Consider the following 26122-nt stretch of genomic DNA (forward strand, 5'->3'; position numbering starts at 1 on the left):
GATAAAGCTGAGTTCAGGCTCTTTCGTGCCAGCACTACTGAACCATTCTTATTTCCTGTATGTGGAGGTGGAAATGTCATGCTTCAGCCCTGATTTGCTTTTTTTCTTATTCTGTGGTTTCCATGTGCTAAAACTGACTGGGAGATGTGTCCTCTGTGATGGTGAGAGGCAGCTGCTTCCATGTGAGCTCACAGCCCATTAAGCAGTGAAGGTGTTATTGGAGGAAGCATTTTTATTGCCAGGATTTCTTCTGTCTCTGGGGTTGAGGCACCACAGCAGATTGTTAACACTGCTCAGAGCAGCAGCAAAAGCCTCCTTAGAGAGCTCTTCAGGCTCTGTTAAAATGGATTGGTGCACACTTAAGATCTGAGTGGGATTTTATCACAGCCTTGGTGCAGAGGATTCAAACCCAAACATGAGTCTCTTTCTGTCCACTGAATCTTTCAGGAGCCAACACTGGAACAAACACTCTTCCAGTTCTTTCCTGACCAGACCAGCAATTTAACCCCTTTTTTAAAAAGAACCAAACAGGCTTTAGTTTCCATTACAGTAAGGGCTGATTGACCTGGCCCTCTGCTCTTCATAGGGGCACGAGGCCAGCAATGACACCCAGCAGCAACAAGAGTCACCAAGGAAGATCCATGCAGAAACCAACTGCCCAAGATAAGTTCCAAAACCTCAGTTATTGCCCTGGAACCCGTGGGAATTGTTTAATGAATCTGAGAAATTCTGTGTGAGGGAGAGCTGGAGGGCAAAGGCGTGAGCCAGCACAAGAACTTGAGCAAGGGGAGAATTATAATGACATTAATATCTATTATAATTACCTCAGTAATTGTACTCAGGGAGATGATTTCTATTTCTTCGGTATTAGAGGCGAAGTTGATCTGCTTTTGGTTACAAACATCTCTAAAAAGACAAAACCTCCAAGGGCACAATAGATATCCATCTACAGACAATTTGCCTAGAGAATGATCCACATTTGTACCTTCAAAAAAAGCAATTAAAGAGTATCTGGCCAACCAAATATCATCTCACCTCTGACCAGCACACCTTTCCTCTTGGCAAATCCCCTACAAACCCAATTTGGTGCTATGGAAACAAAGAATTGGCCCAAATCATTTCACTCTTTCTTAACCCAGGCCATGTTTAACAAAACAATTGTCATAAGGGCTTCAGGTATCCTAAAGCTGAAGCAACTCACTGAACCACTGGGATGAGAAACGATCCAATGAAACAAAGATGAGGCTGGCAGTATGATTTCTTTGGGATGCCTGTTAAACATGCAGTGGGGACAGCAAAAATAGGAAAAAAGACTCCCAAGAGCTCCACAGTGCAGCCCCTGCTGCCCTGATAAAATGTGACATCATCTGATGGAGCAGAAAAATCTGAGACTGAAGTCCTTTCTTGCCAACTTACGGCCTAATTAGAGAAGCTACAGGGGGAGCAGACAGCTCTTCTTGACAGCAAACCCAGGAACTACTAAACTCCCAGAAGAAATTACTACACTTTCAAAGTCATCATGTAATTTAAAACATCTGTTCAGATATGGAGTAGGGGAAAATCTTCCATAAGAAATAGATCAGGAACTTCCTTTCTTTCCCTGCTTCTTAGAACTTTCCAGTGAAGGGAATTTCTTCTTTTTTTTCTTAATTTTGAAGTACTGTATCCTCTCAAAAGCTAGACTACTTTATCTAGAAGCTTGATTTGCCACAAATAATTATTACCATAAAGTAATAAGGGAGAATTGTACCTAATTTCTGGCTCCTTTAGTTCCTTTCCTGGGATGATCTTGCAGAGTGGTTTACATGTCCTTCTCCTAGAAATAAAATAAAATAAAATAAAATAAATAAATAAATAATCTGCCTTTCAGGGTGTTGTTAAAACAAAACCTGAAATAACTCTGCTCTGCCCTCCACTTTTGCCAAAGCACTTCAGAAACATAAAGCTTCCCACAAACTGAGGTGAGGTGCTGAGGGCAGAAATAAATAGGAGGGCGTTTATTGCAGTGTAAACATCAACCAAATAACAGCTCAGGGGCTGTCAAAGTGTCACTGGTGATGGGCAAATCTCGTGACACACCAGCAGCAGCCATCAGCTGAGGTATAAAGCCATGGGATGTTCCCTGGAGGATCCAGGAGCACTTTGAGGGACACCCAGGACACTCCAAAATGTCTCAGTGCCATGGATGTATCCCCCAGCACTCCTCCAGCTGGGCCCTCTGCCAGCACATAGCTGAAGTCTAACCAGTTAAACCACAAGAAATTTCTCCTGGTCCAGTCAGGAAGATTTAAATATTCCCTTTTTTTGTGTTTTTTTTTCTTTATGGCTGGAATTGCTCAGCAAAAGCTTTGCAATGACAGAATGTCTATGGGGGGGGAAAAAAATTGTGCCTGTCCCTGGCAGGACTGAGGGACACTGAGCAGCCACCACGGTTGGGAGGGTTCCTGCATCTTCTCCCTGTCCCATGCCTCTGTACATCCCATTTGGGTCCCCTCCTGCTGCTGCAGAGCCCAGGTAATTCCTTTACCTCACGCTGGAATTGCCTATGGCAACAATCCAGGTTTAGGGGTATACAGATGGAATCCTTTCAGGAGCCTGAGATCAGCGGTACAAACTCTAAACTCATTTCTAATCAAAGAAGTTTTAAATGAAAGTCTAATTTTGGCAATGAAATGAATGAGTTCTTAGGCAAGGGGAGAGGGCCTCACTCTGGCCCCATTTGGAAGCCAGGCTAGAGACACTGGTTGTTTGCTGAGGCACATCCTCTTCCCATGCTATCCTGTTTTCCCTAAAATAACTCAGCCAAGCAGTAATTCATGGTTATTGACTAAGCTATAGAAAATCTCAGGGGCATCGAGGAGATAAATGGCCTCTGGTTTTCCATAAATAAGAGTGATGGAAACAGAGCCTTTATGTTGCCTCAGGCACTGCCAGAAGGGTTTGCAGCTTCTCTGAAAATCTGTAGGATTGTATTGCTCTGTGCCTAAAAACATATTTACACTGGGAACAACAGGCTGGGTGGAAATGGCACTTTTTATACTGACAAACCACTGGAAAATGAAGTCCTTGATAGACTTTTGCACCACACTGAAAAACAGAATTTAGGAAAACATAAAGACACTTGAATTGACATTACTAACGGTGAAAATCTCTGGCTTTTTTGGCGATGTCTTCCCAAAAACAGCTCCTAATTGTGTCCACCCTCCTGCAGCTCCAGTCTCCTCCATTTTCTCCCTGTGGAAAGGTGGTGCTGAAAGGACAGATACTGGACATGACCCACCTCTTCCCTGGTCCTTTCTATATTTCTGGGTAATCTCAGACTCTCCCAGCTGCGGAAGCTGTTGAAGCAAGGTGAATTCTGCTAAACACAGCTGCTCCTGGAGCTGGTCAGAAGGTGGGATTGCTGCTGCAGGAGAAACCCTTCATGCTCCTTGCTACAGCTTTATAATTCCTTTCAAATCCGCTGGATTACAGGCATAAAGGGTGATGGTTTTCCTGGAATTGCAGCGCAATTCCCGTGAGCAGAGTTTTGGGGTGTGATCAGCGCTAGCAGCACATCGCAGCGGCAGTGCTCCCCCTGGGTTTGGTGCTCAGGATGTGTCACAGCCCCACCACAGCAGGTGAGCAAAGGCTGCATCAGTCTGAACGCTGAGTTCAGGTGACACCTGCCACACCTTCGGGTGGTGACACCATGGGAGAACCCTGAGCAGCCCTCTGGTGTCACCTTTCCCAGCAGCAGCAGTAATGCAATGGATACAAGAGGAAGCAAATCAGGTCCTTCCCGTGCAGAAGCAAAACCAGAGACTTCCAGGAGTGAGAGGAGTTGCAGTTTGTTGGTTGTCAGCATTGATTCATGCACACAGCCTGGATGAACATCAAATCCCCTGCGGGAAAAGCTGCATTAGTCATTGTTTCCAGAAAAATACAGCTTGCAGCAGACACCACAATGTATCTCTTTTCTCCTGCAGTTACTCATGCAACTATTAGTTACAGTCTTTACTGGCTGATTCGAAAAATTCAAATATGAAATTAATTATACTGCTCATCCATTATCAATTCCTCTGCTCCTGGGCAAAACCTGCATAGACAAAGCAAAGGCTTTGTCTGGCCTGACCTGGCTAAGGGATGAGGGGTCTATTGCTTCTTTATGGGGTTGCACATCATCCCCCCAGGTAAAAGGGTCAAACTTTCCCTAGGAGAGAAAAAAAAAAACTTGGCATGAGGGCAGGAAACACTTTGGGTTTTATTTTTCTGTCCCATCCCTCCCTCTGAGAACATTTCCCATCTTCCCTGGGCAAGGCAGGCAGTGTTTTGCATCCAGATTTCAGCTGTAATCCCTTTCTGAATGAGCTGCTGCTGCCCTTCACCAGGGCTGCTCTTCCTGACACTGGTAGCGTTTATTTGTCATGGCTGAGGCAGAGGAGTGAATGGAATCACACACATATCCATTTCTAAGAAAGGCTTTTAAAGTTCTCCAAGATGCTTTTCCTCTAAGTATTCCTATGGATCATCTGCCAGACCACCAGCCATGAGGCACTATCGAGTGTAACAGCTCTATGCTATTTTATGTATTCCTCCAGTTGGAAATAGTCACATCTTTCTAGAGCTGTGTGGAAAGGGAGGCTTGAAATATTAGTGACACGTTAAGAAAGGACACTGTCATCACATAATAATAGGCAAAATTACCTTCACATCTGTTGTTGCTGCCACTTTTCCTGGAACACCGCTAGAAGTAAATAAATTTAAATTTCTCTTAGCTGAACTAGATATAAACACCACCTTTGCTTTCATTATTGCTGGGCTTCTGTATTGGTTGTTCTGTCAGCGTAGCTAATAGAAACCAATGAAAATGTAAAGATTTTCACGAAATCTAAAGTTTAGGATCATGTGAGCTCTTGGACCCTGATAAACATACACAGAGGTACCATTACCATGGCCAAACCCCATCTCTGCAGGGAAGGAGACACTGCAAAGACCATTATTTTAGAAATACCTGCCTGTTTCCAGAACTCTCGGTTTGCTTCCACTTGCACACACTTTGCACACAAATTTGACCATTTTCTCTACACATCTCAGAGGCTGCAGCCATAACAGCTCTCTGGAGCATCACTTCTGGATAACAAGCAGTGACAGGCTCAGTGAGGTCAGCAGGAAAAGAGGTGAGTCTGTTCTGGAGATCTCATCCCTGACCAGTGCAGGCTGCTGCCAGATCAACACTGCATTTGCATTTTCAGCTCACGCAGGTGCCTTGGAAAAGTTTCTTGGATGAGGGACAAACCACAGGAGTCTCAGCACCTTCGGGCATTTAGCTGGTTCTGGGCAGCTGGGGAGAGACCACTGTTTGCTGCAAGGGAATAATGCCAAGAAAACATCTGGAGGTGACAGACAGCTGAGTGGCAGAGGCCTGAGGAACTCCAGATTCTCCTGTCCTTAAACCATCCTCTGCTTTAAATTGCAAAATATTAAACCCCAAAATTTCTCTAAATGTGAACTTGCATGGAGCAGACAATTCCCCTCTGCTGCCCCTATTCTTGGTGATTTAACCCAGATAAAGTCAATGCTATCAAAGAGAAACTCAAAATGTAGCTCTTTTCTTCACCCTGAAGAATTTACGGCTTTAACTAGATTAGGGGGAAAAAAATCAACAAAATTAACAATGTACAAACAAATACAAACACTTCCTGGGAAGAACACAACTGGGAAAATTTGTTAATGGTGTTAAGAGAGGATTTGAAGGAATGGAGAACGTACAAGCTATAACAGCTGTCAGGGAAATGAACTGAAAACATTTCTTCCCTCTGTGGAAAAGGATGTTGGACCTTTGCTGGAAAACACAGAAATTAAAACAAAGAACCTTTGGTTTTCACACTGTGTCAAAAGAACTTTCCCAGGTTTTGACAACCCTTTGTGGAAAAGGATTTGGCAAATCCCGTGAAGAGAGGTGAGAGGACAAAGGAGAGCAGAGGTGCTGGGGTCCAGCAAAGCCATTTCTGGGGGCAGCAGCGAGGAACTGCAGAGGATGACACCAGGAAGAGTGAGGTCAGTAATACTTGTGACCCACAGTCCAGGTTTTTCTCCCAATTTTTTTTTTCTTTGGAGTTTAAAATTCATCTTGGTTCCTCTCTTTTTGAATTTTAATATGTGAGTTGTCCCCACAGCAACTTTTCCAGCTACTCCACAGCCTGCAGAGCAAATAAAACCTTTGGTACAACAGCCTAAACTCACACATGCGAAGACACAACATCCCACAGCAAAACAAAATGCAGAAAGGGAATGATCAAGCACTTGGTTCTTTGTGACACGGAGAAAAAAAGTCTAAAATCCAGCTTTTGGGATATCTGGCTGGGCTTTTCTTTGCTGCTCAAAGCCCCATCACCAAAGCAACACGAGGACCACAGGAGACAGCAGCTGCTCCAATTGCAGTGATTGTCTGGATGCAAAAGAGTGAGAGGATGCCCAGGCAGTGTCTGGGCTGCTAAGAGAAACAATTTGGAAAGGCCAGGATTAAAGACATAAAAAAGATAAGACACACCTCTTCTGGGAGTGGAGGGAGGTGTGAGAAAAATCAATGCTGCCTAAAGAAAATGAGGTTATAAAGAGAAATACACTGCACATGAGGAATTTGTTCTTAGCTTTTCTTCATGAACGGGCAGGCAACAGCCTGAAAGAAGTCATTTTAACAGAGAGAAAATATTTTAACAAGATGTTCTGTCCTTGAGCAGAGGTTCTTCCCTGCCCCTTTGAGCCCTCGATCCCCAGGGCCAAACGTGTGGGACTGGAAAAGCAGCTGAGGAACAGCGGCCGCCTCCCTGCGTGCCCCCAGCTGCCAGCAGGAGCTGCTGGGACAGGCTCTGCTCCTGTCAAACACGGCGTAAATCTCTGCTCCTGAAGCAGCTCCCTGAAAAGCAGCTGTTCCTGGGCTCCTGTGGGAGCAGGGAGCATCCCCACCGTGGGCCAGGGATGTTGGCTCCAGGTGTGTTGGGCATTTGGTGCAGCTGCCAGCCCATTTACAGTATCCCTCCACTGCTTCTGAGTTTGGGACACAGGAGCAGCTCCCAGGATAAACTAGGTGTTTTCCCACACCTGGGATGTTTTCTGCCTCACTGACGAGGTAAAATTTGGATGGAATGTAGGCAGTGTCCTTTCAACCACCATCTTCTGCAGGGCTGATGGGCCCAGCAGGGATTAATTATCTCAGCAGTGTTCCTGTGTCTGCCCTTGCATGAGGGACGGGAGATGGGTCACTCTGCCACCAGGCTGTAACACATCCCTGTGGGCTGACCTGCCCGGATCATCCTGGCATCATCCCTTCCTCCTCTGATTCAGCCTCTCCTTTCCTTGTGCTGTGGGTACAGCCTTGCAACACCCCACACAGACACTTACTCCCCTTTAGGGATTAATGGCCCAAATTTCCCTATTTCAGGGCAAGCTGGCGAAAAAAGCCACATCCTGTGTGAGTCAGGTACAATTGCCTTGCGCTTCCATCATGCTGTGATGTGACATCCTGGCAGATTCCTCCTGCCCCCTGTTCATGAATATGCCAAAGGATAACCCTGTCCTAGCAGCCTTAGTCAAACGTTTCAGCTCTTGAGGGTTTTGGAAGTAAATATAAATATACTTGTGTTTATTCAGAATTAAATATAAATAAACACGGTGTTTTGCTTATTGTTGCTGGCTTTGACAGGTGGAAGGCTTTGGGGGGGTACAAGGTTGGTGATGGGACCCATCAGAGGCAAAGCATCAGCCAGGACATTTGAGCAAAATCCGTGCTCATCTCCAAGCCACAGCATTTATTCCAAGCCCAGTGTAAAGATATTTTTCTTTCCAACAGCTCATGATTTGTGCTAAGTTGTTGTTGGCTGCTCTGCTTTTGTAGATATTTTCACATCTGTAGGCCTGTAAAAGGTGACATTGATCTCTCTCTGTTTCTGTGGGTGAGATTATTTTGGAAAAGGCACCTTGTAGGTGTAGGACATTAAATCCTGCCCTTAAATCATGTCAAAACTCAGGTGGTCAAAACAAAAGATATACCTATAAAAAAGAAAGACCCAGGTTCAATTTTGGAATTTCTAGGGATACCAGCCCATGTTTATTGCTGTCTATCTGTAAAGTCAAAGCTCTTTGGGCCATTTTCACCAAATGATGACCAAAAGCAGTTAAAAAATTACGAAAGCAAATGCACTCTGACTGCAATATAGCTTAATTTTAACCAGCAGGAGTTTCAGGAGGGAAAAAAGTAAAGGGAAAGAACTTGTTGACATGAAGCATGTGGAGTCACTCATCCAGCATTGTGTAAGGGCTGTAAATCTGCCTGGAAATGAGGCATGAAATGCATCATAAAAAGTATATCATCAAAACCATAAGATCAGCTTAAAATTTATGGTAGGTAACCTGGGGAGAGCGTTGCATGTCTGAACTTTAAATCAAATGCTCTTCAGCTGGATATCCCTGCAAGCTTTTGCACAGAACTCCTTTCTCTTATTTCCCTCTCTTTGCACCGACTCTCAGCAGTAAAAACCCCACGCATTTTTATTTTCTGTAAATTCAGCAGTGAAAACTCTGTCTGAAAGTCAATGCAAAGCCTGCCACAGCAAGGGAGTTACAGAAGAAGCATCACTGGTTTAAACTTTGGGGGAAAATAGAGCTCAATAGTGAAACAGAGAATTTATCCTCTCCTGCAAAGGTTTTGTTGATTCAACTAATGCAGCTCCCCATACTCCTTATTACTTTAAGATGTTCTTCTGACCTCCATAACCCCACTGTAATTATCTTGTTGGTGTTAGTTTCTCTTTCTTCCTCTCCCAAAAGACTATTATTCTCTTTCTGTGATCAGATGAAAACCAGATGGGGAAGATAAAGGGGAGAGATGAAGAATTGGATGTCTACCTGATTTTTGCTGTGCCTGGTGAGTATGGGTAAGCATGATCAAAATTAAATCATTAAATTACTCTGTAAATCCTAATAAAAATCGTTCTTTTGGTTTTACTGTTGTGCCAAGGGAGTGGGGGTCGTGATCCTTCCAAATTACAAGGGGCCAGGGGTTTATCTCACCTAAGTTTCTCTGCACTACAAACCAGCCAACAAATTGCCCAGCACAGACCTACAGGAGATCTCTTAATCTCTAATCATTCATCAAGAAAAGGCTGCAGAGAGCAATGGGGGAAAGCTTCTCCTGCCACTGAAGAAACACAAAATAAGGGAAGTTTCTAAAACAAACCAAGGATCATCTTTTTCCTGATATCTCCTGCAGCTTCTTGATATTTCTGATAAGTCTTGAAGAGGAAGCAGCGAACCACAGTCCTTACACCTGGACTAATTCATGCTGTATATTTCTATTATGAAACTGTTTCATCTGAGTTCTAGTTGCAATCTGGGATGCTCTGTGCCTTTTCCCTGTTTTTTGGAGCCCTGGGACCCAGCATTGTGCAATCCCCCATGTGCAGCTGCAGCTCTGCCAGTTGTAGTGGAAAAGTTTGAGCAAGAAAAAAAGTTCCTTGGCCAGACACCAAACACACTCTCCAAAATTACTGTCAGGGTTTAGCTAAGGCTCAGCACTCATGGCTAGCAAGAGCTGATGTGGCCTAGATTTGCAGCAGGCTTCTGACACCTTCACCCATCCTTCTGGGGCTCTCCCCAGGGCTTGCTTTGCAGAGGAACCCTGTGTTCGCCTCTGTTCCCAGCAGACTGTGAGAGAAGTCTGGGCTGGGTTGGGTTTGAGCATTTCTCTCCTCTGGCAGCTGATTTGTAGCTTGCAGCCTGCTGCCATCCCAGCAATGGGGTTATGCTCCCTCTGCCATCATCTCCCGAGCGAACAGAAACCTCTTCTGTCACCTCATCATCATTGCCAAAGCCAGGCTTACAGGCCAGAGGGCAGTACAGAGGCCTTCACCAGACAACAAAAAATCTGGGAGTAAACTCATCCTGGGGCCAAAAATAAACACCCATGTTTGTGTTTAGGCAACCCAAAAGCTGCTAAAGCCTGGCCTCTTATGCACATGTGACACATGAAATAAATTTTGCTGAGTAGCTCCAGATTAAGGTGGACACTGCTGCCACTGGGCAGCCCAGGTGACATTTAGTGTTAATGAGAGGTACAATAAGTAGAGCAGAAATTTGGATTTTGTAGGTGGGCAGTAAGTCCTCTGCAACCCCTGAGTAAGCAGGGATAGTTGTGTGACCCTAAAAGTCACATACTGGTGCCTGAGGTCTCTCCTGGGCAAGGGGAAGAGGACCAGATGTTACCTGCACCCCCTGCTCAGCACTGATGGACTTCTCAGTGTGGAATTGGAGACAAAGGCTTCCCAGGCTTCATCCACCTCTGGCCACACATGGGAGAAAAGCAAAGGAGTTTCCCAGTGACTGCTTCCCACAGTGCTGAAAAAACCTGGGTAGAGAAGAGACAAGTGGATCCATAATCCCTTGCTTGGTACAAGAGGTGACTCTCAGCAGGCCCTAGAAAGAGGCTGGTAGGACCACCCAGAGTGCCAATTCCACTTGCAAGGCCCAGGAAACCCTAGGATAAAGTGAGGGTGAAACATGGAAGACAAAGACAGGAACACAAATGGAAGGCAGAGCCAAAGGCAAAACCAAAAGGCACCAAATATCCAAGTGAAGGTCTATGGATCTCCTTTTCCAGGCTCCTTGCTCTGTCCCCTGCTGCCTGCACGTCCCACCCCAGCACTCGCTCCCCAGGATGGATTTCTGCCCCTTGGTGACACAGTGCTTTGACATTTGGGCCATCAGGGCAACAAATATTGATCTGTGTGGAGCAACTCCTGATTCCAGCACACCATGTCCTGCGCTGCAGTCCAAGCCTCATCTGCTCCATTTTATCACTGAAGTCTTGGCTGCATCTTCTGCTTTTTTCCTTTTTTTTTCTTTTTGTACTTTTGCCTATTTCTTTTGGGTTTTTTTTTTTTTTTTCAACAAGCTCTTCTCTAGCAATCTGCTGGAATGAACAACCAGCCTGCGCCAGCTGGGATGGGGCTGAACATGGAGCTGAGATTTATGGGAGCTGAATGCTCAGACAGTTGTTCAGGGTGGAAACTCTTACTCAGCAGAGCCTGCTGGGTGATTTTAATCAAGGCTCTCTATCTAATTTCTAGGAACCTTTGCATGCAAACCTTGTAGCTGTGCTCACCAACAGATGCAGCACTAGAGAAGAGTTTGAGCTCTAGCCCTTTGCCACCACTGGCCAAACCCAGTGCCTCAGTTTCTCTACAAGGTCCCTGAATACTCTCAAGGCTGGATTTTGCTGGGTTCAGGACTGCCCACCACTTCTGTAAGTGTTTGACCTGCTCTGGAGGAGGCCTAGCTAAGAGGTGGGAGGTATCTCAGCACTTTACACCCAGATTTTGAAAAGGTTGAGATCCAAAATAATTTTCAGGTGCCCCCATGAGAGCAAAATCTTTTCAGTCCAGCCCCTCCTCACCCTTAACAGCCCTATAAATTCAGTGGCTGTGGCACAGGGAACATCCCAGAGCCCTTCATCTGCAACAGGGAAGAAAATCCACTGGAGAAAAAGAGGAGCAAGAAGCTCCCCTGGCACCACTTCTCCTGAGCTTTCCAGGTACTTTGGGACCTCTCCTACGTGGGTGTAGCCCCACGTTCTGGGAACAAATCAGTTGTCATTTGCTGTTTTGATTTTGGGGCTTTATTCCTTTGCAAAGGTTCTTTCTTGACTTTAAAACAAAAGCATGAAAGGAGGGGAAAGAATAGATCCCCAGGGAGAAAACATTATCCAGCTAGAACATAGAAGTTGTTAGATTTAAAAATGCATTACTTTTTAAACTGTTCATTTGGGGGCTGGTGATGCTCTTGTTACCCTTAAAGGTGGAAACTGAGGCTCAGAAAATTCACAGTAGAGGATAAATGACTTCAGCTCCCTTCTTCCAAAGGGGCATTGCAGAGCTTGGTCACCTTTTTTGTCCTTCTTTCTCAACCCAAAGCTCCTGAGGTCTCTTCAGCAGGTCTGAATCAGGTTGCATAGCAGGGCATTTGCATGGGAACAGCCCTCCCTGCACAGGTAACAGAAGAGAAAAAATTAAGTAAATGTTTTAAGTAAGAAATATTTAAGTAAACTTTTAAGTAGGCTTTGCTGGATATGAACCAGGTTACAAAGACGTGTCCCAAGGACTGGGTGGGCTGTCACTTGTCTGCCTCACTCTGCCCCACCACATGTGGATCCTCCTGAATGCTCCAGAGCTGGAGGCATCCCAGTTCTGGGTCAGGAATTCCTTGGGAGAGCTCTTTGCAGGGCTTTGAGGGAAAGCCCCAGGTTTGTGATTCCTTTTGCATGAAATAAAAGACATCAAGACTGACTCTGGCCCGAGCTTGGCTGTTTGCCTGTGGAAAACATAACAGTATGCAATGTTCCTCATGCCAGTGGAGAGCCCAAGAAATGTTTTAATTGCTGTTTATGGTAACTGAATCGCAATAGAGAATTCAGTAGGACATTTTTGGGTTCTTAACTCACAGTCGATACATTCCTCCTCCGTATCCTGGGGAGGTGCTGCAGCCAGGATTATTCTGGTTTGGAGACACTTAAACCAGTTATGTTTAAGGGTAGTCATGGCACACTTATCCAGACCTAAGGAAATTCTACCCAAGATTCTCCCAAACATTTTTGGTTGGTTTGAATGACTGATGGGACCAGAAGCACCTTGCAAATCTGAGCCCACAAAAAGCCACCACAAAGTTCTAATCACCAGGTGAAGATCAGAAGAAAAATTATTTTGGAAGGATCACGGAAACCAAGACGGCTTTAGAAAAATAAGGCATTTACCTGAAACTGTGGTGGTGCTGGTGAAAAGGAGCTGTGAGGGAGAACTGCTGCAGTGTCCCCTGCAATCACTGCCAAAGCCTGCACAGACACAGCTGTGATTGACAGGTCAGCGATTGACAGGCAGAAAACAGAGGACTCAGCATTACCACCCCTCTTTTCCTTCCCCTGCACACACACTTTTTGGTTTTAATGTTGACATCCCCTTCATTTTAATTAATCAGAGCCAGCCAGGTGTCCACCTGTTTCCCTCGGACTGAAGTGAAAATCCATTCAAAACCAACACACAGGACCCACTCAAGCTTTCCAGAAATGAAACTGAACCCTAGGAAATACCTCGATACCGTTGTCCCAGGGAACGCTGCCTCTCATTCCTGATCATTTCTCCAACAGCTGGTCCGAGCTGCTGGGGAATGATGCTCCATTCAGCCCTGGACTCCTTCCACCCTGTGGATTGAGGAACAGAGTCAGGACACCTGTACCTAAAAGCAAAGCCATCCAAGTCTGGTCGGATATGTTGCCTGAGAGATATTATTCTTTTCAGATGAGAAGGAGCTATTCAGCCCTGGCTATACTGGAAAGGCAATACTGTATTTCTTACAAGAACTGGGATATTAATTTCTGGCACAACTCGGAGTCAGGACATTTTTTTTGCTCTCCTGAAATTCCCCCACCCTGAGTTTAGAGTCAGTGCATTGATCTTTTTCCCCCCACCAAAAAACATAAACTCAACTCCTGCTGCCTTGCCAGTATCGTCTGTCTGTGCAGCCCCAGCCTGCAGTTACACTGCTGAAGGAATGTGCTGCAATGCTGTGCCTTGCCAAGCCTGAGGTTGGATTATTCTTACCTCTCCAGGCCTTTAAAAATGGGTGTACTTTGCTACCCATGCCACTTTCCTGACAGAGACAGCTCTGCAGCAGGCAGGAGGCCACCAGCCCCCTCAGATGTGCTGTAGGAAGAGGGTGGGTGCTGTCCCTCAGCTGTTGGGGTGGTCTCACTGCTCTCTGGGGGATGATGGATCAGTCTGGGATTTGGCACAGGTAAAATAATCTGAGTATTTTTGGCATCACTGTTCTGGGAGTCACCCTGGGCTGTCTGGTTGCTGCAATCCTGATGGTGGCTCTTGCTGTGGTGTAAAGATTAAAGAAGGGACACTGCAGTGACAGCTCTGGGCACAGAGCATCTGTGATGGAGGAGCTTTGGCCACGGCCCTCCAGCAGTGGGATCAGGGGCTGATCCTGCCAGAGCAGTGGATTTTACAGCTGCAATATTATCGCAGCATAAATAACCGGGCAAATAGGAAACAGCTCAATTTATAACAATCCAAAGTGACACTCTAAATCTCAACCTATCTCCAAATAAATCCCCTTGATACCATTACTAAGATACACCGTCTGCACCTCAGGCTTTTTCTAATGAGTGGGTGAGAAGACTCCAATAAATCTGGCTCATGCCAAGCTCACAGAGCACAGCTTTCCAGCCTGGGGGCTGAACCACCTCGGCCAAAAGGCAAAAATCATCTCAGGTAGATCTTAATGCCTACAGGCACCAAGCAAACAGCTCTGCAAGCACAGGAGATGGAGCTATTTATCATCAGCAGGGGCCAGGAAGAAGTGAAGTGACCTGTGAAGCCAAACACTTCTGCGGCTCCGATAGAAATCTCAGGATATTCCCGTTCCAGGATCCGACACAATGGCTGTGTCTGGCCGGACGTGCCTTCAAGTGATTGAACTCCAGCTCTGTCTGGGCAAGGCATCAAACTCCACAAATCTCCATCCAAGCCTCACACCTGATGGCACTTTGAGCCAGTCCAGACAATCATCTGGAGTTTATGCTGCACTCCTTCAGCCACCTGCGTCTGCCAGCCCGCCTGCCTTCGCTCAGAGGGAGCTGGGGAGATAAATGCCAGCAGATCCTTTCAAAAAGCAAAGGAATCCTGGGAAAAAAAATCAGGTTTTAGGTAATCTTAGACTGATGAGGGAGTGTGAGACCATGAGGGTGATAAGACCCTCCAAGCCCTGGTTGCAAAAGTCAGGAGTCACTGTGGGCTCCAGGGGGGCTCTGGTGGGACCAACTGAAACAGGGCTAACTTCTAAATTCATGGACTCACAGAATGGTTTGGGTTGGAAGGAGATCATCTAGATCCAACCCCCTTCCATGGGCAGGGACACCTTCTGTGAGAAGGAATTACATCAGGTTACTCACGACCTCATCCAGCCAAGCTTTGAAAATCTCCAAAAAAGGGGATTTCACAGAGTCTCCAAGGCTTTGGTCCAGCATTTGAGCAGTTTTTGAGCGGCTCCTCTCAGTGCTGACTCCTTCATGGTCCCAGCAACATCAGCTCCTGCAGATTCTTACTCCCACTAGACAGTTACATTACATGGAACATCAGCACTGGGCACTATTCTTAGGGGGACAGAATTAACTGAAATTTGAAATGAAGCCTTTATTGATGGACTCAAAGTATTCAGAAGTCAGGAATATGCTGGTTTTTCTCATGGTGACTCACTGTCCAATATTGCTGCAGTGTCAGGGCTGCTGTCATCTCAAAAAAAAGCAGAAAGCCTGAAAATCGTCTGAACTGCAACTGCATTAGACACAGACCTGGCAACTCAAAAACACAAAACACAATTTCCCTGGTGTCCCACTGACCTGAGAAATACAATAGAAAAACTGAAGTCATCATTCAGGAAAAAAATTATTAAATAAAATCAGCACCTAAATTGCTCCTGAGGAACCTGCTCTTGTAGACCCTGATTTAAGCAGAGATTCCGCCCATCCTCAAATATCCTGTGTGATTTTGGTGGGACTTTAAATAATTTTTCACATTGTTTTGAAGTTAACTGTATTGAAACTTGCATTTATGTGCATTCTTGAAAAGTAGCATTAGTGGGGAACTTGTTGAGAAAGCCATGGAGTAAAACCAAGAAATTTTTCAATTATATTTGATGCAACTCCAAGCCTGGTCTGGAAATTAATTTGTTTTTTTTTTACAGATTTCTCTGCATGAGCTCCTTAAGTCCTCTATTTACCAGTGAGGCTGTTATGCTCATACTTGTTTTCTCCCTATCAAAACCACACACCTTCTTTATTTAATTTATTGCACCAATTGCTGAAATTGTGCAACTCCTGTGGATTCTTTCTAAAGCCTTCAGACAGATGACATCCAACAGGGAAAAAAAAAAAAGCCAAAGGAAAAACACCCTTCTCACAGAGGAAGAACCTGAAGTCTTATACACCTGGCTTCCAATTTTTGGCAACAGCAAACCCCACATTTGCTCATTCTAATATGCATCATTTTGATAGAAATTTGGAATGAGCCTCCTTGGTGTCCCAACACTGAGTTTCCAGAGGGAAATATTACCTGTAGTATCTGTAGCAAAAGAAGGCCTTTAAGAGGGGTGAAATCTTAAGACATTGAGTGCTGGGGAGGGATGGAGGCTGAGGGAAAGGGAGCAGGGACATGGAGAAGGATTTAAAAAGGGAGAGGGAACCAGAGGGTGGTGGTTGGGTGGCCTGGGCATCAATGCACACGCAGCACTGGTGGTGTTTCTGCACCAAAGGACATCACCTGCCCCATCTTCTGCTCCACATGTCCCATCCATCCCACATTTCAGTAAATTTGGGCAAAAAATGCCAAATGTCCAGAACACAAACCCTTCTGCAGCTCAGCTGGTGTTGAGGACAGTTTGGTTAGAGAAGAGACAAGAAGGAGATGACTCACAAAGATCTCCCCAGTCCTCTGAAAGCTGTTAGAGTGACCATGAGGCAACAGCCTGTCCCTGAAGATAATCCAGTCCTAGAACTGGGACAAAGAACTGGGAATAACACTGGCAAGAGAACAGACAGGCTCTTCCTGGGGACAAAAGCCAGAACATGCTGATGCATGGCAAGAGGAAGAGGGATTTATTTTTATTATCCAAGCCAATCTGAATCACTGTAGAGGCAAGAGCTCAAAAATAAAGACCAGGCCCATGTCCTTTCTCGGTTTAATTGCAGTCACTCCAAGAGGATTTTGTTTGAACAAGGATGCCTGATGTTATGTCTACACTGAAAAGAAAAAAAAACGCTTCCATTTCAGTTTGGCCAAGGCCCATGAGCTAACCTGGGCTAAAATAGAGGTGAAAAGACTACGGGAACAGGACAGGGGTGGACTGGGTCACATCAAAGGTCCCCGTGGGCTCAGGGAGGAACACCCAAGCATAGGAAGCTGTGACTAATTCCCACACCATATGCAGCCCTCAGAAACCCACAGCTTTAGGAAGGTTTGAAGTCACAAGTCCCAACATGGACATATTTATGAGCTTCTCGTGGGCCAACCCTTCATGCAACAGCTGAGCCTCCACAATATCCCACAAAAGTGAGCTCCTGGGTTGGAGGATGGACTGTGGAACAAATTACTGCTCCTCAGCTGATTTAAACCTGCTGTGTGGGCACCCCAGCTCCTTCAGGTCAAAGTAAGAGCCCAGAGGTGATTTGGGTTTAGGTTGGGGCTGAATTAAAATTGCTGAATTTATTAAGAACCTATGTTGGTTTTCCTTCTTTCTCTTTATCCTTAATTTCATTAGAGTTAATTAATATGAATTGGTTAACTGGCACTAAAAACATACTTTTCTCTTTCTGCCTTAAATTAAAACAGAATCGGGATGTAGGCATGAACCAAGCCAAGGATCCAAACACACTCCAGGCTTAAGGAAAGCCCATGCTCCAATCTAAATTTTGTGCTTGAAATCAAGGAAAAAAATATTTCAGTTTGGTGAGAAGAGTTTCTTAGTCTACGGAATATTATTCTACCTCATTTTTATTTTATCTGAGCCTACCTGATTGCCATAAGGATGAATGATTGTTTTTCCCAAGGCTCCAATCCCAGTAGTATACAACCCTTCATTTTTCTTTCTTTTTCCTAAAGATTTTTGGCAAATAATTTCCATCTCTGGCTTCTCACACCCTATTTTGTATAGGAAGGCTCAGGACATGCCTGGCTGTACAAAGGGGTCACCCTCCAGGTTACTGATTAGGAAATAGTAGGGTTTGTCAACATCTGGCCCTGACAAACTTTTAAAATATAAATACAGATGGTTTTATTTAAAAGGCAAAAGGTCCAAATTCAGCTCAAGGATGAAGCTTGTTTTCTTTCCAATCTCTTTTTTTTCTCCTGGATGTTTGGTACGTTGTGTTCCATCGCTATGAAGTGTAATCACATTTATATAATAAAACGTAATTAAGAAATGGAAGTGTAAACTGGGAGTTCTTTCATTTTGCGACTTAATCGAGACATTTCTAGCCCAAATTGAGCAGAATTCGAATATGTCAGGTATTCCTGAGAGTAGATTCCTGTGATAAGAGGGAATACAAGGCCCAGTGAAGCAGAATAAAGAGAATAACCTCTCTAACTGCTACATCTGTGGACCAGAAAATTAATTCCCTTCATCCAGAGTTTGACTCTGCAGTGCTGCAGCTGAACCTCTCTTTGCGTGAGCTCTGATCCTGTTTAATTGTACAGCACCTCAAGTGAAGATCCCATTTTAGCAACTCTTGCCCAGGTAGAGATTTCTACCCCAGAAAATATAAATCCAAGCCTTTACAGTCCGTCTCCATAGCTTTCCTCCACATAAAAGTTCACAGACTGGCAACAAGGTGCTGAATTACCAAAGAAAACTGCACAGTAAATTCTGCTTAACAAGAACAAACTCCCAACCAAATCCTGCAATTCAGGCCAACATAATCCATGTGGATAACCCAACATATGGCTCCCAACAAACCCTGTGATCAGGCACCTGGACTTCAAGAAATCACCATCCTGTATCTCAGGCCTGACACTTTCAGTGACCTTTGGATGCTGCTGCTTTAAAAATACCATCTCATGCAGTCTTTGTGCCCCAGGGCTAATAACCCAATAAACCCACATCTTGTCATTGCTTCCTGTTTTGCTGAGGCTTCTCATCTCTCTCTCCTTGACAAAAGCAAAGGGATTCACTCTCTCTGTGGAGCCCTGTGTTGAGTAGAGCAAAACCAGGGGTTTGTTGGGAAGAGGAACGTAGGGGGAAGCACAGAACCAGCAATGTGAAGGCAAAAGGGCTGGGCTGAGAACATCGTTTTTATCAAGAGAGGTGAAAAAATGTGGCATTCCTTAGCTAAGAGCTAGATAGTGCTCCTAGCAGGGCACCAGTGAGCCTGGAGCAGAGACAAAGTTTTGGAGATTTATATCCTGGGAATCTGGCTGTGACTCTGCGTGGTGTTCAGATCAGTAACAGGGGGAGTGTGGTGGAGACAAAACCCCTTTAAAATGAATCTGGAGCTAATTAAAACACTCTGCTCTGCTTTATCAGTTCAGAGCCAGGTCTTTGGGTAGACCCATAAGTCTGCTCTGGGTGGTGTTTGTGCTCAGGACTTAGACAAAGGAACAAGGAGAGAACTTTCAAAAGGCTGAGCTTGTGTTGCAGTAGGAAGGGTTTACTGGCCAAGATTAAATTCCAAATATTCTTGGAAAACTGCTGAAGTGAAAATCATCAAATTGCACAAAGAAGAGCAAAGAAAGAAAGGGAAAACCAGGTGTGAGTGGGGGGGCTGGGAACAGGGGCTGGAGGGGATGTGAAGATTGGAAAGGTGATGGCAATAAACTCAAAGGGAGGCAGAAGAGAACAGCTGGGGAAAAAAATCCAAACCAATTTTGGAAAACACCATGCATGAACAAGAATTTTTTGTCTAACCTAGAAAAGCAGCAACAGGAGATGGGAAATGTGTGTTCACAGCTAAACACATAAAGATCATTATCTAGGAAAAGGCAGCCAGCAGCTCTCCAGGAATGCTCCAAGGAGCACATGAGACCTTTGGCATTATTTGCAACAAATACCTTGAACATGTCTTCAGATTTAAGGACTCTATGAACTCGCTGTTTGTTGGGATTTCCTTTTCCCTTCTTGGCGTGAAACAACCTGAAGGCAGCACTAAATATATATATATATATATAAAACAAATAAATATACAAATATATATGAACAACACAGTCGTAGAAACCCTGGGAAAACTTCAATTTGGCACACAAACATGGTTGATTTTGCCACAAGGACTCTGTTTTCACCACAATTTTTGCACTAAGCCCATAAAAATGATGACACCTGAACCCCTGGGACCAGCAGGAGCAGTGAGTCACACGTTGAGCTTTCTGCCATCGACATGCAAGGCTGCTGTTATTGCAGAACATGAGGTCCAAATGCACCAAGCAGCACTAAACTACACTTCACAATCAGACTTCTTTTAAAATATGGGTTTAATTTGCCTCAGGATTTTAAGACAATTAAAAGAAAAGGGGAGGATCCAGCAACATTTACTTCAACAGATGCCCACTGTCTTTTCCTTCACCTGCTGTCCTGTAGCACATCCTGCTACTGCCCTTGAGGAACACAGTGGCATTAGGGTGACCTTTGCACCCTCAGTAACTGAATGGCAGAAAATTAAATCACTGAGGCACAAGCTGAAATTCCCCCAAAGCCCCACCAGAGCCCTCAACAGCCTCCAGTGCATCCTTTGTGCAAGGCACAAATCTCACCCAAAACCACTCATTTTTGTCTCCTGCTCTGTTTGAGCTTTGTGGGAGCAAAATTCCTGCAGCACCTGCACTCCTGCAGTGCCAGGCAAACCCCGGGGGACATTCCAAGCTCTGCTGTCCTAAATAGGATGCAAATAATCAAGGTTTTACTCTGTGACGTATAACCATGCTGGGCAATGTTTCCTGGAGCAATCCATCCCATGATCCAGATGGGAGGGGCTGTAAGAGCTGACAGGGGCTGCAGCTAGAACATTACACTGGAGATTTAGGAAATATTCCTGAAGCTTTTATACTCCATGTGCAGCTGCAGCACGGAAGGCAAAACAGGATGTCGGCTGCACCGGTAGGAGAATGTCCTCTAATTGAAAAGGTTTGGTTATTATTGTATGAGGAAATGATAAAATCTAGTGCAGAGCAGCGTTTGGTCAAGAAATGATATTGGGAAATAAATTCTACCAGGCTTAAGACAAAGAAACATTCAGGACAATGGGCTTATTCTCATTTCTCACAGCCTGTGGTGGATGGATCAGCTCTAACCTTCACGAGAATGATGTTTTGTGTGTGTTTGCTCTGTTCAGCTGCCAAGTGGGAAAAATACTTTCAAGCAAGATTTTCAAAGTTCCTCTGTCAGCACAGCTCTGCAGCCACACACTGAGCCCGAGCAGTGCCACCAGAGGCAGCTTTTCATCCAGCACCTCTGCTCTGAGGAGACGCCAGTGCAACACCACCAGAAATAGTCCCAGGGACACCCAAAAAAACCCCAAAATAAAAGCAAGAAGCTGCCTCAACATAAGACAACTCTCAGGGTCACCTCTGGTGATGTTACCTCAGAGAACTCTGGTTTTTATAGGAGGGACTGCATTCCAAAGACCTCTGAAGCAGCAGAGCATTGCCAGCTTGGGCTCCATCCCGAGTGACATTTCATGCTTTGCCACAGGTAACCCAAATATTTTGCAGACATTTCTCCACCAGTGAAAGAGAGAAAAAGGATAAAACTGCCACTAAATTGAGCTAATGATGTAAGGCTGATTAATGAGAGAGGTGAGGGTTGTACTGTTGGCCTGCTGGGAGGTCAGAGCCAGAGGGAGTTTGTTGATATACCTTCAAAAATAGGTGGAGCAGCCAGAACAGATGTGTTCCCATGGAAAACACAGTTATGGAGAGAGGTGGAGCTTTGCTGGGTCAGCCACATACGATGATTTGTCAACCACGGCCTGAAAAATGGCCATAGAGACACGTAATTAAACCCACACTTCTCTAATAAAGGCAGGACAGCTATAGGGTTTGGAGGGTGAGAAAGAGCAGCAATGTTGACACCTGGAGATATCAAATCCCACTTTTCAGAGGGGATGACAGGACCTGGAGGGATTTGTAGGATCCCTCCAAACCCTCTCTCTGTCCCTTGGTGCTTCTCACACAGCCAAGCCCAACACCATAACCTCAGGGGTAGCTGCCCTCAGCACCAGTTTAGACTGGGTTAACCTCCTTGTTCCTCCCATAACACAGAACTTCCTTACCTCAATTAAGAGCTGACCTCCTTCTCCGGTCTTTCAGCCATCAATAGAAGATTTGTGGGGTCCCCAGGGATGTTTGTTGTTCTCCAGGGATGCAGAGGCAACCCAGATGCTCAGCAAGATTCTCTTGCTTCTCATTAGGTGCTTTAAGGTACCTATGATCTCATGGATCCCCATGGGAACAGCGAAAACAAACCCCAAACCCCAAATCCAGAGGTTTATGTAGAGACACAGGGTTTTCTCAAAGCATCAGCAGATTATATTTTTTTTTATTTTTACTCATTCTGAATTGTATATGTCATCTCCTGGATGTTTCTTTCTACATGGTGACAGCAGCAGAGGTCTCACACAAACAGCTTGTGTTTTCTAACACCATCAAGAGAACTGCAAAGAGAAAATTATCTGTCTGGGATATTTGAAAGCATTCCCTTTGCTCTGGTTTGCAAAAGACCTGGCCAAATTTCTGCCAGAGAAAAATTCAGCAAATGGGAGGGATTTGAAGGAAACTTGAAACTGGCAGAACAGAGGAGGAAAATAAATTAAGGAGATTTATTTTAGCCTATTATTTCATTTCTTTAGTGTTATATTCGAGCATTATCTGATTATAGACACCGGTCATCTTTGCTAAAGCATTTAGCTGTTTATCTTTTCTGCTCTCCTTGCTGTGGTATTTCTCGCCAGAAAAGGGTTATGTATCAAATTCCCAACTTCCTACTCATTTCTTCATAAAAACCAGCTAATTGCATCACCTCTTCTCCCTGCCAAATGGAGATTGTCATTTTATTTGGCCTATTCCAGCTTGTTTTTTTCTAGAAATAATAATATTTTGGCTGTTTCTTTCTTGTTTGAGAAAGTAAACTTTGCAAAATGGCATCAAACTTCCCCAAACACGAGCTGATTTGGAGCTGAAAAGTGTTGCCTTCAGACCAGGGCATTTCTCCTGAGCCAGTGCAATCTTTACTCAGTGTTTGCCTGTGAAAAAGCACATGTTTAAATTTTGTCTGAGGCTCTTCAACTTGTGTTACCTCCAGTGCAGGGCTTCAATACTCAGATGAAGGGGTTGAGAGAAGTAAATGGAAATATTTGCTGGCTCAGCGGGTCTTACCTTGCAATTCCCATATGAACTGGGACAATCACATTCATCCTGTAGAGCAGGACACCCAAACTTGGTTAAAGGCTACCAGGCATGAATGCTGATTCATCCTCCCTGTGTCCATCCTTTTCTCTCCCAGCCCTCTTGGCTTATGAGCAAACCAGGGGCCATCTGATTCTCACCTCAGCAGCAGCATCCAAGTGTCAGCCCTGCTCCCAGGACAGGTTTCCTCCTGCAGAAAGATAAGGAAGAATAAGAGAAATGAAAACCCCACTCAGCATTTCCAGTGATACTGGAAATACCCACTTTCGGGACAAAGCCTTTTCGTTCTAACTCAGACATAGAGATTGAAAATGATCTGCTGCTGGGAGCTCAGCCTGGTTTTCTAAGGAAACAGCAAATCAAACACTGCAAAAGCAATGAAGGTTGGCACTGGGGTCGTGTGGGTGTTTGGCTGCTTCTCTGTTATCCCCTCCGCCTCCCTGCTATTCCAACTTGAGCTGACTCCAACAATGTGACCCAGACTATCTGCCCTGGTAGCTCTTCCAAATTACATCCTGCCTGCAGATATCCTTAAATTCAGCTTGTACTGATTGGTGGTGTCCAGAAGCTGATTCTGAGTTGGAGGAGCCCAAGAGCTCTGGATTTCAGTGTGGTCAGTTCAGCTCCAGGGGCATCTCCAGCCTCCCGAGGGTCCCACTCCAGCTCCCACCTTGCAACCTCTTCCTGCTGCATGCTAAGAAGCAGATTTGGCCCAGAATTTTAAAGCAAAGCAAAGCAAAACCCTGTGCAGATGCCCAGAGTCAGGAAAAGCACAGATGGTTTGCCTTGGCCTGCTGAAATGTTGGCCATGTTGTTTAACTGTACCTTTGTACACCAGATTCCAAGAAGGAGAAAAAAAAGCAACTCTGTGCATTTTATTGCTGAGGTCAGGTTCCTGTCTCCCCAGTCCTGTTTCTCATTCTCTAATCAAACCATTCCTCTTAATACAACCAGTTCCCAAAAGTCTGCTTGCCATAAAGTGCTTTAACCTTAGAATCTTATTTACTATGACCTTAATTGAAGGGTTCATTCAAACTTAATCTATAAAATGTTTTGTGTAATCAGTCAAAAGCTCGACATCAACAGCAAGGCCTGGGCCCAGAAATCAGCTCTGCCAAGCCCAGCCACTCTCAAGGTGACCTCAAACTGGGTTGCACAAACACTCTCTGGAAGTCCAGAACGATACAGCACATTCAGAGAAAACCATCCCAGCCAGAGCAAGACCAAAAGCCTTCAGGGAGGATGTAAGGCCAACCTAGAATGAGATGGGTCTAGGCCATCTCACTTTTGGACCTAATTGTTCAAACTCTCTCATGGTGAAGTCAAGGAGGATCCCATGCCTGTGCCCAGCTTGGGAATTGGGACCAAGTACCTGGCATGCCCTCAGGAATCCTTCAGGGAAAAAGCACGGCCTGGGAAAAAAAGAGATTTTTGAAGTCATTCCATATTGTTGGGAGCAGCAAAGCAGGAGAACAGAAACACCACGGCCTGGCCATTTGTTTCCAAGGAATGATCTTAATCCAGGCCACTGACTTGTGTCTGAAGGTGCAACTCTTCCCTACACAGCTCAAGTTATTGGTTTGTTATACAAGAGGCTTTTTGCTGAAATTAATAAGAAATAAATCAAGTGAAGTCTCTCCTGCAAGTGACTTTATGGGATTGCTATGGTTTTTTACAGATCCCTTGCAGGTTCTCATACTGAAAGATATTCTACTCAGCACAAAGCCCTCGGCATCATGAACAGCCATGTCTTTATAGCCACAGCTTGGATTTCACATAGCTCTAAAAAACCAAAAGTAAAACCAACAACAAAACATAAAAAACCCCACGTGCCCCAAACATGTTTTCTGGAAACATTTTGATTTGCAAATTATGTATGTACCCTAAAATGAGAAAAAGAGAAAAACCCTTGACCAAGAAGAGCTGCTTGCTGAAAGCATTACTTGTTTCTTATTTCAAAGGGAAAATTGAAAACATTTATGAAGGGTGTAGCTATTTACCAGTCCAGAGTGTTCTTACAAACAAAATAATAAAAAACATATCCTCTTTGCTGTTTTGTTGTTTAATATCTTCCAGCGTATCACAACATGGAGAGCAGAACAGAGGAGAAAATAGAGTGTATTTCCATAAAACCTTGCAACAGGAAAAAAGGATAAATGACAATTTTGTTTCAGCTTTAAATGCACAGAAAAAATGAGACAGGTGCAATTTTTCCATCAGAACAGCTGAAGAAAGTCTCTCATGCAATTTACCTGCAATTCCAGTTGGGCACATCAGGAAAAGTGAAGAAATCTGAAGGCCAAGAGAAGAGCTGAGTTCATCCGATGGACAAAGGCACGTAGGAAATCCTTGAACTTCTTTGGCAACCTCTCCACAGAAATCCAGCTTGAGAAAACAGATTAACAGCAACAAAGTCAAGTTCACCGTTAAGTTGTTCTTATTAAACATTGTTCCTCATTTTATTGACAACTGTGATGTTCGTCAAAATTGCTTTACTCACATTATTTTACCCATAGAGAGCCCTGAGACTATGAAAAATAATTCGAACAATATGAAAAATAACTCGAACACATCTCTGGCAGATGGGTTTCCAGCCGGGAAAGATGGGGAGGGTATTTGTTCTTTCCCCTGGGGGGGACAGGCTGTGACAGTGCTTAAGAGGCTGAAGAAGTGGAGGAGCTGGTTTGTTTTAAAAAGGGACAGAACCAAAAGGCTCTCTATCCTTTCACATCTGTAGAACAGCTGGATTTGTCCTGTGCTTCATCCAGGCATTTGATCAGATTTTTGTCCATTGTAAACCAAGCAAGGGTCTAGAAATAACACTGCAGTAAGGGAGGAGTGATGCATTTGCTGACGCTGGCCTCTGGATACACCCTATACCTCAGAGGAGCAAGCAGGCACATCAAAGAAATGCCATGGGAAGTTTATTTCTGTTTCTAGGCCCATGTGATTCCCTGGGAGAAGGCAGCTCTGCCCGAATCCATGCAGTATTTCCAACTGGAACAGGAAACCACGCTCAGCAATGTCATAATTCACAGCTGAGACCTGCAAGCCCCTCCAAGAATTGTTCCGAAGCTTGGTCAGTGGTGGGCTTGTCCCCAGTCCAACTGCCCCTGAATTTGGGAATAGCTTGAGCATGTTTG

At 44.8% G+C, this 26122-nt stretch overlaps 1 protein-coding gene and 1 long non-coding RNA gene across 6 annotated transcripts in view; both read right to left on the minus strand.

Annotated features, from left to right (window-relative positions):
* The window catches only part of LOC125332082 (hepatocyte nuclear factor 4-beta-like), a 53380-nt gene extending 48233 nt beyond the window's left edge, over positions 1-5147 (minus strand). For 2 of the 5 annotated variants that reach the window (XM_048316693.1, XM_048316691.1), the window contains exons 1-2: positions 3281-4253; positions 1751-1816 (exon numbers count right to left, since the gene is read on the minus strand). The gene's annotated coding sequence lies outside the window, so the exon portion shown is untranslated. Of the gene's footprint in view, positions 1-1750; positions 1817-3280; positions 4254-4686 lie in introns of those variants that run through there. The other 3 variants (XM_048316692.1, XM_048316695.1, XM_048316696.1) reach the window with 3 other exon arrangements.
* Positions 5148-22973: 17826 nt separating this feature from the next.
* LOC125332160 lies at positions 22974-25669 on the minus strand. The gene is made up of 4 exons (XR_007206375.1): positions 25480-25669; positions 25232-25364; positions 24352-24391; positions 22974-23169 (listed from the first exon to the last, which is right to left on the minus strand). It is a non-coding gene; the product is annotated as an uncharacterized LOC125332160 (long non-coding RNA).
* Between the last annotated feature and the right edge of the window lie 453 nt (positions 25670-26122).

This window comes from Corvus hawaiiensis, chromosome 12, assembly GCF_020740725.1.
Source record: "Corvus hawaiiensis isolate bCorHaw1 chromosome 12, bCorHaw1.pri.cur, whole genome shotgun sequence".
Taxonomy (NCBI): Eukaryota; Metazoa; Chordata; class Aves; order Passeriformes; family Corvidae; genus Corvus; species Corvus hawaiiensis.